The sequence below is a fragment of the Prionailurus bengalensis genome, chromosome A1 (assembly GCF_016509475.1).
Source record: "Prionailurus bengalensis isolate Pbe53 chromosome A1, Fcat_Pben_1.1_paternal_pri, whole genome shotgun sequence".
In the NCBI taxonomy this organism is placed as follows: domain Eukaryota; kingdom Metazoa; phylum Chordata; class Mammalia; order Carnivora; family Felidae; genus Prionailurus; species Prionailurus bengalensis.
The window spans coordinates 206,628,403-206,643,457 of record NC_057343.1 but is presented as its reverse complement, the minus strand read 5'-3'; the positions used below and the strand labels follow the sequence as shown (position 1 = coordinate 206,643,457).

General features: G+C 33.6%; 1 non-coding gene across 1 annotated transcript; it reads right to left on the bottom strand.

Annotated features, from left to right (window-relative positions):
• Positions 1-14,686: 14,686 nt before the first annotated feature.
• LOC122496313 lies at positions 14,687-14,793 on the bottom strand. The gene has a single exon (XR_006300762.1). It is a non-coding gene; the product is annotated as a U6 spliceosomal RNA (small nuclear RNA).
• Between the last annotated feature and the right edge of the window lie 262 nt (positions 14,794-15,055).

Here is a 15,055-nt window from a genome sequence, read left to right as displayed (position 1 = left end):
CAGAGCAATGCTTTCCAGCAAGCAGAGTCCGATCTGCACAGTGGCTGCTGCCAAGTGCCCTGTTGGAATTCTTTTTATCCTACTTCTTGTGTTTACTATAGTGTTTGCAATGCCATCCATACTATAGCATTTGGCTATGTCATTTTCTTAGTGCTACACTGTTTCATTGTATTAACATTTCACAACTCATTCATCCTACTGTAAGTAGACATTCAGGTTGTTTGCAGTTTTTGGTTACTGTAAATAAGACTGCTGCTAATCCTCCTACACATGCATGCTGGGGCCTATGTTTATATGCTTTTAGGGTATGTACTGGCATTCTTTAATATTTCCCTGGTGAAAAACCTCTTGGATTTTGGTATCCAAACTTCAGAATATAAATGTCTTTGTAATAACACTTGTCAGCTGATGTTTTTACGAAAAATTTGTATTTATGTTCAAATGCAGTACTACATTTTAAAGAAAGCTCTGTGTGTGTGGGAGGGGTGGTTGTAGGGGAAGTCTTGAATTATATTCTAAGTAGAATTGTTAAGTGTTAACGTTTTGAAAGGAGCAGTTAGAATCAACAAAGGACATGTGTGATGGTTAATTTTATGTGTCAACTTGACTGGGATGGGGGTACCCAGATATTTGGTTAAACATTATTCTGTGAGGCTGTTTCAGGATAAGATTAACATTCAAATAGAGTGAATTAAACAGATCACCCTCTGCAATATGGGTGAGCTTCATCTAATTCACTGATGGTATGAATAGGAAAAAAGGCTTAGTAAAGGAATATTTGTTTTCTTTGCCTATCTTCCAGCTGGAACATTGGTCTTCTCCTGCCTTCAGACTTGGACTTGGACAAGAACTATACCATTGGCTCCTTCCTGGGTCTTCAGCAAATTCTTGGGTCTCGACGGCAGATCTTGGGACTTCTCAGTCTCCATAATCATGTGAGCCAGTTCCTTACAATAAATCATATCATATATAAATATCCAATCAATTGGGTTTCTCTAGAGAACCCAGACTAATACAGCATGTTGCTGTTGCTGTATACAAAATAATTGTTTGAAATAACCATATTGATCATTTAATGAACATTTCAGTCATTTTACATACTAACATGGCAGCTTGTCATGTATATATGTATACATATATACATATATATATGTATTTTACTGTGAATTAGTTATGTTTTAGGAAATTGGTTGAGGTTTTGAGTTAATATATAAAATGTTATAATTTTTCTTATTTAAAATATTGATAAATAGACTTTCAGTTATCATTGTTTTAAAAGTCTAATTTATAGAAATAGGTTTCTGATTTTAACTGGAGAATACCTAAAGTGGGAAATGCTATACCTAAAATGGAAATTCTGGGTCATAGACCGTATGTATCTTCAACTTGGTTAGATAATACCAAGTTGTATTGCAAAAGTATGGTACAAATATTCTTACCAGGTGTCTGTTGGAATTCTGTTGCTTACATCCTCACTGAGAGGGTAACCAAGTATCGCAATTTTTGAGGAAATGGACTGTTTTACAGAAAATGGTTGTTATAAAACATAGAAGGGAATATAGAATTGGAAAAAAATAATTTCACAGACCCAAATGATATTATAGATTATGGGAAGTATTATTAATTGCTGTCAAAAATCACTAAGTAAATGGTTGATGGGAAACTTAGTTAATTGCTAAAAGAAAGTCTCACACATGACTTTTTTAATAGCAAGGGAAACCTTATCTGTTCAGTGGAGAGGAAAAATAACTTGGTATAAGAATCAATCAATTGCAGCATTACTATTGTTTCTTCATAAAATAATATGTGCCTTTTGATATAATGTCACATGAAGTTACCATTGCCTATTAATTATTCTAGGCAACAATATTTAAGTTGGATTTATTATGCCTCATATAGAATGTGCAATTTACAAGAAATGTCGGATATAGACAAACAAGTTAAATGAGAGCATAGCAAAAAAACCAGAAAAATTAATGACGTTCTATAGGAGATAAATTAGGCTGGATTCTTTAAAAAGTTACTATAGTGAAAAAGACATTGTGGTTGATTATGAGAAACCAATGGACATAAAAACCAGATACAACTGACTCTACATTTGATATTTGAATGGACAGACCACCTATATGTGATATTTTGGGATCAAATGGGGACTTTTGAAAATAGTCTCAATATCAGAGGAGATAAAATGTACTGAAAGAAAAGTAGAGGTCATTTACTGCAAAAAGTAGGTTGAGGAAAAACATATGCAGTATGATTTTATATTGAGGTGAAACTGCAAAGGAGTGTGTGTGTGTGTGTGTGTGTGTGTTGTAAAGATCTGGAAATACAGAATTAAGGTAATTAGTAGTGGTGGTCTCTGGTGAGGAAGGATTGATTTCATAATTTTTTTCTAATTTTCTACAATGCATATATGCTGCTTTTGTAATAATTTTTAAAAAACGCAAACTAGATAATAAAAAGTTATTCAATCTAGTATGTCTCCTGGTAAAAATGAAGGTATAGAGACAAGTTTCTGCCTAATAATAATCATATGCATGACTAGCATCTTATATGCTACATAATCTTCCTGAAGTAGTGATCACTTTGATTATTATTAAAAAGACCACTCCATAGGGTCATAAATCATCTAGTGTCCTCTTCTTCCCCCTTGATTATGTGCATTTAATATGGATCTTAAAATAGGTACAACATGTCTTACTCTATTCTTCCAGCATTTATAGTTTTTGTTCCATCATTTTCATTGCTATTATAGTTTATTAAAGCAGAAATAAATTGATTGAAATAAATTATGAAGAGTTTATGTGCAGATCACTATAATTATGAATAATTTTTATGCTCCCATTTACTTCATTGTATGTATATATATATATATATATATATATATATATATATATACATACATGTATGTATTTTTAAAAACACAAACCTTTTCTTTCTCCTACTATCTCTTGGAAGCATGGGTTATAATCTGTCAGTTTTATTGCATCTTTATTTACATGAGAAATTCTTCTGTTTATTGATTTAATTATAAAACAAGGATTAGACAGTACTGATGCATGAATCAGGGAATATGAAAGTGACTAAATAAGGCTCTTTGTCCTCAAGGAAATCCCAATCCAGAAGGGAGAGGAGAAAAACAGGTGCTATATAGATCTGTAAACAAAATAATTTCCAAAGCAATATAATTTCATTCATTTTCTTCAGCAAATATTTATAAGTATTTAGATGCTAGTCTCTGTGCTAGATACTGGGCTTCAGAAAGAAAATACACTTTCTTCCCGTGAGTTACCAATGGTCCAAGATAGACTAATAAACAGAAAAACAGACTAATCACAATCAGTATGATTAGTAGCACTGACTCAGTGGTTTCTCAAATGGGGAGTATTTTGCTCCCCAGAGGACACTTGGCCATGCCTGGAGATATTTTTGATTGTCATGATTGGGGTGTGTGTGCCACTGGTAGCTACCAGGTAGAGGTCCAGGATACTCCTAATATCCTACAATGCACAGGACAGCCCTGCACAACAAAGAGTTATTAGGATAAAAATGTCAATAGTGCTACTGTTGAGAAATCTTATGCTAATCATTGTGTTTTGGGGTTTGTATAAGAGGTGTATCTAACCCAGTAAAGGTGAGTAGGGGAGAAGAGTCACAGAATGCTTTCACTGAATCTGGACTGAAAGTTGAGGAACAGCTGGACTTAACCAGACAGAGGACACCAGATGTGTTACAGGAGGTATGTGCGGAGTGTTGTGGGAACATAAGGGAAGGAAAGTCTAGTTTCAGGGGATGATGGGGAGTGGGCATGCAAAGACAATTGTCATGGAAGACTGCTCAGGGCTGTTTGAGCTTGTCCAAAAGGATTACTAGTACGTTGTCAATGGACATAGGTATGTGGGAGACGGTGTTGGAAAAGTTCTTAAATGTCATTTCAAATTGAGGTAACTCTGCCAAGAATCATTTTGAGAAGTGGTGTATTTTTAGTCCTATAAAACAACAAGACTGCGTATGCCAATAGTAATTCATTGTACTATAGGGGGTCATCATATTTTTTAGAAATCACATATTTAAAAAATGAATTTAACTCAGTTGCAGTGATGACATATGATATATTAATTGCAGCTTTAATTTCCAAATACTGTATTGGAGAATTTTCAGATCTATCCCTTATTAATTTCTAGTTAAATTCTGTTATGGTCAAAAGACATACTTTGTATGATTTCTATTCTTTTAAATTTGGTGAAGTTTATTTTAAGGGCCTCAGTATGGTCTATCTTGTTGAAGATTCCTCACACACTTGAAAGAAATGCTTACTCAGATGTTGGATGGAGTATCTTATAAATGTGAATAATATGACATTATATTAACAGATTCATTGGTAGTGTTGCTTATGTCTCCTGTATCTCTACTGATTTCCTGTCTATTTGTCTTAGCAGTTACTGAGAGGAGTGTTGAAGTCTCAGACTGTAATTGTGGACTTATCTATTTCTCCTTTCAGCGCTCTCAGTTTTTGTTTTATGTATTTTGAGGTTATGTTGTTAGGAGTGTACATAGAATTGTTAGCTCTTCTTGGAGAATTGACCCATTCATTATTCTCTGATTTTTCTTTTAAATATTGGTAATAATCTTTGTTCTGAAGTAACTTTGTGTGATAGGATAGCTACTCCAGCTTTCTTTTCTTCGTTTTTGCATGGTATATCTTTTCTCATCATTTTACTTTTAATCTATCTGTGCTTTTATATTAAGGGGGTTTCTTACACATAGTGTATACTTAAAAAAAAGTCCAATTTAACAATCTCTGTTTTTAATTAGTGTGTTTAGAACATTCACAATTTATCATTTTTAATAAGGTTAGATTAAAATCTATAATCTTACTTTCTATTTGTTTTATCTGTTCCTCATTTATTTTATCCTTTTTCACTGCTTTTTGGTTTATTGAACATTTTTCTTATGATTTAGTTTATCTTCACTATTGGCTGATACATTTATACTTAAATTTTTTTAGTAGTTGCCCTAGGATATATCTTCAATTAATCAGAGACTGCCTTCAAATAATATTCTGCTTCATGTGCTTTTCATTATATAGTACTGACTTTGAAAGAGTATACAATCACACCTATTACTAATTACATTATTAAAAGTTCTGAAAACTATATACTTTAGTCTGTGTCTAACAAATGCTTAACGACTGCCTCGCAGGACAGAAAGAAAAAAAAAAGCCCTGCTTTGTAGTGTTTGATGGTTTCTGTGGCCTAACCACTCCAACCATGGCCAATTTCAAGCAACCACTGTGACTTCACTGAATGTGGAGATAAGAAAAAAAATGAGCACAGTCATTGCATTGAGTCAGTACAAGCCTGCTCCAGTATGCACTACTTATCCGATTAGGTTCTCTTTTCTTGTTAAGACCTATCTTTGGTTTTTGGTTACTATTGATTTTTCTAGGACCTGCTACTTTAATTCTAAGGCTTTCCAATGTCCAAGGAATCTGCAGCTACAAGGTTTCACCCTTTTGCAAATTTATATTCTCTTATTGCTAAAGACTTCAGTTTCATTAAAAATTATTATATCCCCCTCAGAGGATTTCTTTCTACTTTCAAAAATATATCCAGAGGCTCCCATATACCAATTTGTATCAACTGTACCCAAAGCAATCTAAACTCAGAACAAAACAAGGAGATGCATCAAGCCATTTTGCAATTAAAAGTTGTTTATGACAGCTAGCCAGGAGTCAACTGCCCTAACCTTGGGGCTTAGAGCAAATTTAATTTGGGGAAAGGATCTGGGAGGGTTAAAGAACAGCTTTTGCATTTCTTACCAAGAGAATATGACTCATTGGATTGATATAGGTTAGCTAGAAGGTCTGTGTTTTAAAGATCTAAAAATAGCTGCCTTGGTGCTCACTCATAGCCAGCTACTAACTCTCCCTGGGTGAGTCAAGTGGTGACTGTGGCCTAATAAGATGACATCCTAAGTTGTTATTTACAACAGGGCAGGGGAAATGGAACAAATACTGAACATTTGGAACCTTCTGGGAGAGTCTGTTGTGAAACAGTCTTAAGAGTATTTCAATTCCAGTGTCTCTTTATAGAACAGAGAGCCTGAACCGCTCATGGGAATGCTAAAATAAAGATTTGGGTGGGGGTTATGTGTTGAATAGAAAAATTACAGAAGCTAGTGCTCAAGACTTTTGACTGAGAACTCAAATGCTGAGAGACCAGGAAGGGTCATAAAGACACTACAGTATATATTCAGGATACTATTTTGAGTAATTGTGGACTTTACTGAGCAAACAGGCTAATAATTTCTTGTGCTATCATTTCTCCATATTCTAGGATGAAAGCAGTAAAAAAGGATTGAAAGAATCTTGAGGCTAATTTCTTATTGCTTACTCCCTTTCTTTTAATCTCCCTATGCCATGCCATCACTATTTTATCAACATTCTTCTAAAGGAGAAATGGGGGAGGCGCCTGGCTGGCTCAGTCCGAAGAGCATGTGACTCTTGGTCTTGGAGTCGTGAGTTCAAGGCCCACATGGGGTGTAGAGGTTACTAAAAATAAATTTAAAAAAAGGAGAAATTGAAACATAAAACACCATCATTATGATAAATGAAAGCATGAAGGCAGGAGTTGTAAATCATTTAGATTTTCTTAGGAATAGTGATTCCAAAGCATTCCTTAGTTAACTACTATTGCTATCAATCATCTTGACAGCCAAGAAATTCAGATTTGGGTTTTTTCCCCCTAAATGTATACTTTTATCATCCTATGAATTAAAGAATACCTGTTTAGATTTATCCTAATAATAGCACCTTAAACCCACAAGAATGATTTTAAGTTACATTATAGCTACTTCCACATTGTCTTGTTTCTTTTAAGCCATGTATTTTTTCTAAGATAAAAGAAATTTGGGGTTCCTGGATGGCTCAGTTGGTTAGGCATTCAATTCTTGATTTCAGCTCAGGTCATGATCTCACAATTCATGAGATCAAGCCCCACACTGGCTCTGTGCTGGTGGTGCAGAGTCAGCTTGGGATTCTCTTTCTCCCTCTCTCTCTGCCTCTCCCTGCACTCATGCACCTGTGCTGTCTCTCTTTCAAAATAAATAACTAAACTAAACTAAGAGGAATGCATACTCATTATCTAAAAAATTGGAAAATACAGATAACACTTGTAAATAAAACAGAAAAATCAACCATTACTCTAACACTGAGAGAGAACTACTGTTAACATTAATGGTATTTTATCTGCATCGCCTTATGCATATAATTTTTTTTTAGGTTTATTTATTTTGAGAGAGAGAGGGAGCATGTGTGTGCAAGTGGGGTAGGGGCAGAGAGAGAGAGGGAGAGAGAGAATCCTAAGCAGACTCCACACTGTCAGTGCAGAGCCTGACGTGGGGCTCAAAACTAACAACTGTGAGATCATGACCTGAGCCAAAGTCAAGAGTCCCTTAACCAACTGAGCCACCCAGGTGCCCCTGCGCATAAATACTTTTAAAACTTGGAGTTATACTGTATATATACAATTTCAAACACTAACATTTCTACCAATTCTATATAAAAGATACGTTCCTTGTCCTATAGAATGTTTAGACTCTAGTTTTATTTGCTAAGTTGTATTCTGCCATACAGATGCTTCATAATGTAATGATGCTTCAAATATTCCATCAGTAGAGTTCCCTTTTCTGTAATTTTAAAATTCCTTATCTCTAGTCCTTTATCTCTAATTTCAAAATCCAAACAGCTGTGAAAATAAAAGTGTTTTTGGAATTCATCTGAGGGCACCTGGGCTCAGATCTAACTTGGTGACAAGACTCACCAAAACTGATGTGAGGCTATTGACTATCTGTGTTTGTTCCATTAAAAAATTTTTTTTAATGTTTATTTATTTTTGAGACAGAGACAGAGCATGAATGGGGGTGGGTCAGAGAGAGAGGGAGACACAGAATCCAAAACAGGCTCCAGGCCCTGAGCTGTCAGCACAGAGCCCGACATGGGGCTCAAACCCATGAACCGTGAGATCGTGACCTGAGCCGAAGTCAGATACTTAACTGACTTAGCCACCCAGGTGCCCCTGTGTTTATTCCATTTAAAGGGAGATACTTCCAGGAATAAATATTGATAGATTATGGGGTGTTGCCCTAAAGCTGCAGGGGCTTAGTCTATGCATTATGAAGTCCAAAAAAAAAAACGATGAATCCCCCAAAAATTCCTCTCTAAGGGTTTCAGATAAGAGATCATGAATTTGTTTTAGATATTTTTGTTTTCATAAATAATATTGCAATGAGCATTTCTGTGCTTACATTTTTTTATGTACTTAGTATAATTTCCACAGGGCTACGCTTTACTGATATAAAAAGAAGTGTTGAACATTATCAAGCCTCAAGTTTTTTACTTATTCCCAGAAATAAGCAATATAAAAGATGGCTCAGTCTATGACATTCTTACTTGGCTTAGTAATTAAAAATTGGACTTATTCAGTAGGCATCCCCAAGTTTCACTGCTAATATAATTTATATGTCTTTGATGAATAGCAAACTTAAAATTTATTTATATTAAAAAATTATATTCTCTGAGTAATAATCCTTTGCTCATTTTTCTATTGGATTGCTAGTGTTTTTCATAATAATTTATATTTTTGACAAAATTAATTCCCTTTCTGTATTATTTATGTTAGACATTATTCTAATTTTTCTACTAATTTTGTTTTTGATATTTCATGTAGTTAAATATATTGATTTTGCAATTATGTATTTTATTTTAAAAGCATAATATTTGCAATATACAATATACTCTGTATTATCTATAAAACATAAAATAATCTAAATCAATATATAATTAACATCCTTAGTAGCTCGGTTTTTGCCTGCTACATTTGCTGAAATTCAAAGGAGAGTATATTAGAGACTTCTAATGCTACCATCTGTGTCAATTTTTAAAGTGTATTGTAGTTTTAGGGAGCCTGGGTGACTTAGTGGGTTAAGCATCTGACTTCAACTCAGGTCATGATCTCACAGTTTGTAAGTTTGAGTCCCCGGGCTCTGTGCTGACAGCTCAGAGTCTGGAATCTGCATCAAATTCTGTGTCTCCCTCTCTCTCGGCCCCTCTCCTGCTCACACTCTGTCTCTCTCTCTCTCAAAACTAAATAAACATTAAAGTGTATTATAGTTTTTATATTTGTTATTATATGAGAAAATTGTCCATTACAGGAACATTCATAATAATAGACATAACTTTATTATGAATTGAAATATTTATCAATTTATTTATTTATTTTTATTTATATTTATAATGTATTTACTTGAGTTTTCCTTTGTTCAGTTTTACTATCATTACCTGTCTTTCTTTGTATTTACCTTATTATATATATCTTGACCTATCACTTTTCTTTTTAGCTTATTTGTGCCATTTTGTTTAATATTCTTTAAAATAATTTTACAGTGCTGAATTTAAGCTATTTAGATTTACTGTTGCAATAGGTATATCTGTTCTGTTGCGTTTTCTGATTCTTTTATTAATTCCTTGGCATTTCTCTCTTTTATGCCTTTTTAAATATGTCATGTGTTTCCCCAGTATTTGTGATGGTAAATGTCCTATTTTAAAATTTCACTAGTATTATATTTAAATTAAAAATATTTATTTTGTATCTAATTGTCTGATTCCATAATTGCATGTTGTTATTTGAGTTCCCATGACGTAAATCCCATAACTTAACTCACTTTCTTTCCCTTCTCTCTACCATTGTTAATATAATTTAATATGTTATTTTCCTAATATAACCTAGCAGGAGAGAGGTACTAAATAAAAAAAATTAGAAAATATTGAGATTGCCATCCATTGTGATTCTCAGACTTATCCATGGGACTTGCAATAGATTCTAAGAATAAGTTTTTCATCAATTTTGTTCTCAGTGTTGTTGTGATATTATGTTTTTGTGTTTTTGTATTTTACTTGGGAAATGGAAGAAACAATTTGAAAATAAAAATCTGATAATGTTATCCAGACACAAAGTGGGAGCTTTTATTTTTATTATAATTATTTTTTATTATAATTATTTTTTAATGTTTATTTATTTTTGAGAGAGGGAGTAAGCGGGGGAAGGACAGAGAGAGAGGGAGACACAGAACCTAAAGCAAGCTCCAGGCTCCAACCAGTCAGCACAGAGCCCCGGGCCCCCAGGACTTGAATCCACAAACTGTGAGATCATGACTTGTCAAAGTTGGCTGCTTACGGTGGGATGAGAGCAGTCCCCAATCCTTAAGATAGTTTGGAGAGGATTTTAGAGCATGTTTAGGTAATTTAATTTGAGATGACTTTCTAGTCCTATGTCTATTTCTCTTACTTCTTGGCTCCACTGTTTGGCATAACCACCCAAAGCAAAGTTTACTATATTTTTGACTAAGAACAAAAAAAGCTATTGACTGTAAGATTGCTTTCATTTGGGGGATGTATGTGGGGGGGAAGAGAGGGAAAGGAAGATATAAAAACAAAGAAGGACTGAATCATTTTAAGATAATTTACTTGAGTTATTTAAGGACAAATGTAGCCTTCTATTCATTTTCTTCCATTCTGAAATAAAATTGAGCTTTAATGAGCTTAAGTCCAGGGAACAAAATGTGATGCTACCACTTATATTCATGTATCAAACTCATGAGGTGCTTCAGTGGAATGATTCTCAGAATTGTGTTTGGGATGTTTGTATGAACTTTTTGAATTTCAGTCTTTTACTCAAGTGTTAACTCTAGGCAACATAGTCCACAGACACAGAGTTATAATGTTATTAGCTCTCAGAAAACATAACAACACAAAAGTGCAAACATGTTCTAAGGTTTGTGAGTTCTTAAATACTTCTGTTGTTGATTTTTTTCATATAATAGAATAATACAGCTTTGGGTAGAAAAATAATAAAATTGTAATATTTATGTAAATTTTGATTTACTTCCTATTTTCATTGCCTTTTGCCTTAAAATGGTAATGCTACTGTCATCCTGATATTTATAGAAAACAAAATGTCCTCCAATTTGAATCCATTTAGGTTTAATCCCTGAGTTTAGTTTCATGCAATGAAATGCTACATTCTCTCTAACTAGAAAAAAGAAACAAATAACTTATAGAGGTTTGTTTATGAATACACTGTAATCTAAGAATGAGCAGTGTTTTTATGAAAAAAAAAACAGACCTTTATGATTGTAATCCAAATGAGAGGCAATTAGGCTTGTTTTTATTAGAGATTAGTACATCATGTTAGTTTAGTTTAGAAAGACTTAAAAAAAATAAAATGGGAATCATAAATATCAGCTCCATCACTGCTTAAACAGAGCAGCCATCACTGCTGTCAACCTTACGTCTTTGTTCATGACACATCACATCTTTGAATTATCAATGTTGACCTGACCTGGCTGACCTAGAAATTGAATAATTATTTCAAAGGATTTTATTAAATGTCTGTCTATTCATGTTCACATATATTCAGTTTTTGTTGGAAGGTCCTCAAATTTCTGAGTTCAGTTTAGGCACTGAACTACTATAGAAATGAAAAACTATACAGAGGTGTAAATAAACTTATGAGGGCTATTAGTGTAGAGAAATGGCCTTAACCCTTTCTGACATTTATACAAGCTTGAATGTCATTTCATTATGTTTTTGCAGCATCTATGGATTACAAGCTATGGTATATGTTAAGAATATGCAATGTTCAAGTAAATTAATGAAATACTTGCTTATTTTTATTTTTATCCTTTCTGTATAATGAAATGAATCACATTTCTGTTAGAGGGTTTTCATGAAATATCGTGTAGCTCCCTTTCACTTCTCCTGGGTCTGTTAGAAGATTAGCCTCTTTCATAGGTCACATCATGGGAAAACACTATGAGAAGGGCAGAAGAGAAGTTAGGAAACATCTTGTGTGTTAGCTTATCCTATAGTGTAGCTAAATACCATCTCTGCATATTCATTTGGCATCAAGTCCTTCAGGATATGGGAGAAGGGGGTGGAGTAGAGAAACAGTGACAGCAGATGTGCAGGAAGATGTAAGTCATGTGAACTTTTTCCTTTCTTTCTTCTCCATCTCATTTAATTGCCATTTATCTTTCCCATGGCTCAGACCAAAAGTCTTGGAGACAACCTTGGAGACAACAAACTTTCTTTCTCTCACCCCTACTACTGATTTCTTAGAAATCAGTTGGCTCTAGTTTTAAAATTTATTTATCCAACAGAGAAACAACAACAAGAGATCTGAACAACAAAATTAATAACTGAGCTATGTAGAACACAGAACCAACAATGACAGAATTTATCTTCCTTTTAATGCCCATGAATGTTTAGCAAAATTGACCATATGATGAATTATAAAGCAAGGTGCACAAATTTCAAAGGATGGGAATCTTTCAGTGTATTCTCAGATTACAGTAGAATTAAGTTAAATGATTTAAGAAAGAAAAAAATGAAACTATTATGATACTAACATTAAGCGTCATACCAGTGAACCTAATGAATCTCATTCACACTAAAGACTTTTCAGTTTGCATTAGCAGGGCTCCTTGTACCTTAATTAGTTATTATTATCGGCTATCCTTAATAAGAAATGCTGATGTAAAAGTAGATTCAGATGTCACCAACTCAAGAAATAGCTCAAGAGGTTGATGTCTGTGTAAATAAACACATTAGATATGGTTAATGTAATTAAACTTGGAGTGGTATTTTAAAGTCAAAATAGCTATTAATTTACAACTTAGCTCAGAACTTAGCCATCTAAATTTGCTTAAGACCTTAGCAAGTTGTTGTAGAGACAAATGGAAAGATATTAGGTTGCTAAGTGATTACTGTAATTTTGATAATTTTCTTTAAAGCTCTGTTTGTGTACATTAAAATATGTTTACCTTGGAGTCTTATTGCAACCTGATCCAATTAAACAATATCAATATCAGAGTGCACACCCAATTAAAACAAGAGGAGTCAGGTGTTATTTCTTTATTGAATTTTTTGAATTACTCTAGTCAGAGATGCCTACTCAGTAATGATTTACTAATTGAAGAAGCATCTCTTCAAACTATCTCCCTATTGCTCCCTGTGTCAGCACCTGCTTTTCATTCATCCTAGCTTAAACATTCTACCTTTGATTGAGACCTAAGATTACCACTAAAATGCTCATACTCAGGAAACATGTCTATTAGCTATATAACTCCTTGGTCTTGCCAATATAGGCTTTAACATCAGTTTCTCCAAAACCAGGGGAGAGGAAACATGGCAGGTACAGAATGTGTATGTCTGGCGTGTGCATACTGGCTCTAGAAGGACCTAGTAGTTACAGTAGTTATGTCTAAAGTGGGATTTAGATGTGGGTTAGCATCTTCCTTTACTTGGTGCAAAAATGCCATCATCATAAAAATGCACTTACAATTTTAAGATATGACTAAGTAGTTTTAAATACTACACAGTTAAGTGGCCAATTTCAATGATCCTCCCTTGATCTTACCACTTTTTTTATAACTGCATTTTTAAAATTCTGTATGTCCCATATACCAAATCTGATTGTTAAAATCTTGGAATAAAACCTAAACTGCCTGGTTTTATTCCAATTCCTAATTTATAAGAACATACATTGTTTGATGTTCCTCAGTTTTTAAAAAATAGTCTATATACCTTTACTTTCCATTTTCTCTTAGGAAGAAATATCTCTCCTCTTATATAATAAATAAAACACTGTTTCATTTAGATTTTTCTCTAGTTATTTATGTACTGTTGGAACATAGTACACAGTTGGTTTATTTAAACTAATATTAGATTTAGCAGTCAGTCCTATCCCTACCTGTGAAATGAAAGTATAAATAGTCTTTGTTTATGTGGGTTTCATGAGTAATGATGGTTTATAAACTTTTAGTGGGACTGAGAACTTAGGGTCTGAAGTCAAGGGTCTGCTCTTTCTCTATTAGAACTCTTGAACCCAGCCTATCTTTTACCTTTACCTTCCATTCTTGAAAGGAAACTTGAGGACAGCGGAAGAGTCAGAATAGTGTCTTCTCAATGCTGTGATCCTGGAGCAAACATTTCTCAGCCCTGTTGCTATGAAAAGGAAGCATTGGTGGGGCTCTTCGGAGCCAGGCTTGGTCTTGGGAAAAAACTCTTTTCTTGGTAAGATAGCCAATTAGAAAGTTTACATGAAGGAATTCATTACAATGGCAGCTTGATTTACTGGGAAAATGTTTTCAGATTTGAACTGAAAGTGTGTTGGGGTTGTTTTTTCTTTCTTGTTTCTTTGTTTTTAATAGACTGGGACTCTTGAAGAGCCTTCATCAAATAAATGGAATGGAAAATTCCAAATAGTCCATCAAATAATCTAGTGGAAAATTGCTTAAGGTGAGGTCTTTTCAGCAAGAAGCGTTTTCTATTCTTTCTGCTGCCAGATTTGAAGACTTCCAGTTATATCATTCTATCAGCTACTAAATTTTTAGTGTGTTGATTTTTAAAAAGCAAATGCATTCTTCAACTCTGAATCATGTCATTTTAGGTGAACACAATAAAATCTAGAGAAGAAAATTATAATCACACTATAAACACTATTTTATAACCTGTTTTTTAAATGGAAAAACACATTGTGAACAATTTTAATGGATTTAAAATTCATTAAATACTTAAGTGGATTTAAGTATTATTTAATAGCATTATCTTTGTTTTCTTTTTTTTTTTTATATGGTACGCTTCACGAATTTGAGTGTCATCCTTGGGCAGGGGCCATGCTAATCTTCTCTGTATCGTTCCAATCTTAGTATATGTGCTGCCAAAGTGAGCACTAATAGCATTGTCTTTAAAGATGAATGATTGGTTGGTTGTATCCTATATTTTTAGTTTATTAGCTTACATATCGAAACAAGATAGTGGCAAACTCAACCATAGCCTTAGTTGAAAGAGCAAACTGCTGAAAAAGTAATTTGTGCTAATGGCTCTAAACTGGTATCATTTATTTCTATATTACCAGAAACTGGTACAAAGCCTGGTATATAGTAGGCATGCAGTAAATGTTGAATTTAATTTTTGCACACATTTTTATTATTA